The 1,788-nt window shown below is 43.3% G+C and overlaps 1 pseudogene; it reads left to right on the top strand.

Annotated features, from left to right (window-relative positions):
• The first annotated feature begins 298 nt into the window (after window positions 1–298).
• Window positions 299–1,106, top strand: LOC113252687 (60S ribosomal protein L18a-like; annotated as a pseudogene).
• The last annotated feature ends 682 nt before the right edge of the window (window positions 1,107–1,788 follow it).

The raw sequence follows: 1,788 nt of genomic DNA, 5'->3' as shown, positions 1-1,788 counted from the left end.
GCATATAAAACCCAGTGCTCATTCCATCAAGCGCCCTCCTTAATGTCCATCACCCAGTTACCCCATGCCCCCACCCACCTCCCCTCTAGCAGCCCTCAGTTTGTTTCCTAGAGTTAAGAGTCTCTTACGGTTTGTCTCCCTCACTGTCTTAATTTTATTTTTCCTTCCCTTTCCCTATGTTCATCAGTTTTGTTTCTTAAATTCCACATATGAGTGAAATCATATGATATTTGTCTTTCTCTGACTTATTTCACTTAGCATAATACACTCTCGTTCCATCCACACGTCATTACAAATGGCAAGATTTCATTCTTTTGGGTGGCCGAGTAATATCCCATTGTATATATATGCCACATCTTCTTTATCCACTCATCTGTCAATGGACATCTGTCACCCAGTATGTTAATCAAATGGATAAAAAAAGGGAGGAAAGAAGAAATTAAAGACATGATTGACATGTGTCATGTCTATTGAATTTATGAGCTATTCTAGTCCTTTCTTGGGTGGCTGGGAGAGCGGAGAGAGCACCCTGAAGGCCTCGGGCACACTGCAAGAGTACAAGGTGGTGGGGAGCTGCCTGCCCACCCCAAATGCCACACTCCACCCTTCTCTCGCATGCGGAGATTTGCACCTGATCATGTGGTCACCAAGTCCCTCTTCTGGCACTTTCTAAAGAAGATGAAGTCTTCGGGGGAAATTGTTGACTGCAGACAGGTGTTGGAGAAATCTCCCTTGTGGGTAAAGAACGTCGGCATCCAGCTGTGCTGTCACTCCCACAGGGGCTCCCACAGCACAGGCCAGGAGCTGACCGCTGCAGGCGCTCTCACCCTGTGCTTTGAGATGTGGACACTGGCACCACACTGGGCCCGCTCAAGCCAGATCATGAAGGTGAAGGAGACTGCAGCCCGCAAGTGCCACCGACCAACCGTCAAGCAGTTTCAGGACTCCAAGATCAAGTTCCTGCTGCCTCCCTGGGTCCTGCATGGCCAGGGCAAGCCAGGCTTCACCACCAAGAGGCCCGACACCTTCTGTTAGATGCATAAGTCTCCAGGTCTGCCCAAATAAACCCCTTTGGAAAACCAGGGTACTCAGAAAAAATAAAATAAAATAAAATAATTTTTTTTAATTATGAAGTATCCTAATTTTTCTCTGTGTATTGATGTATCTAAACATTTGGATATGTGTGTATAATACTCACAAATGCACCATCATAAACATCCACATATTTTCTGCAATATTGGGGTTGACAACAAAGATTGGAAAATCCGTCAGTTAGTTATGTTCTATCTTCTGTGCTGTAGGATGGAGCCAAGATCTGGTAAATACTGAGCTTGGAGACCCAGGAGACAGACTGAAGATTTGGAGCTGCTGAGGACTGAAAAGTAGAACCAAATTCCTGGGTACAGGCATCTTGTCCAGAGGGCAGTTACTGAAAGGAAAGGGCCTAGAATGACACAGTTTGACCAGAATCAAAGACCATGGAACTGGTCAAGTCAAACAGAGGGACAAATAAGCAGACACTACACAGGAAGTCAAAATCCAGAATGACTGTGTGTTTGCTTCTTTGGAAGACCCAAAAATCAAACCCTCTGCTCAGAGCCTTTAGTTTTAAGTTCTCTGTCTTCAATACCAAACATATTTTCTTTATTAGGATTTTCTATTTAAAAGATGAATCTTTTGATTAATTTTCTTATCACCTCTTACTTATACGGGTCTTTCTATTTCATTTGTTTTAAATTTTTGATGACATTATGCAAATACATATATTCATATATTTAGTTTCTCGGG

The sequence above is a fragment of the Ursus arctos genome, unplaced genomic scaffold (assembly GCF_023065955.2).
Source record: "Ursus arctos isolate Adak ecotype North America unplaced genomic scaffold, UrsArc2.0 scaffold_6, whole genome shotgun sequence".
Classification (NCBI taxonomy): domain Eukaryota; kingdom Metazoa; phylum Chordata; class Mammalia; order Carnivora; family Ursidae; genus Ursus; species Ursus arctos.
The sequence above is the reverse complement of the archived record's forward strand: the minus strand, read 5'-3'. Positions and strand labels throughout refer to the sequence as shown.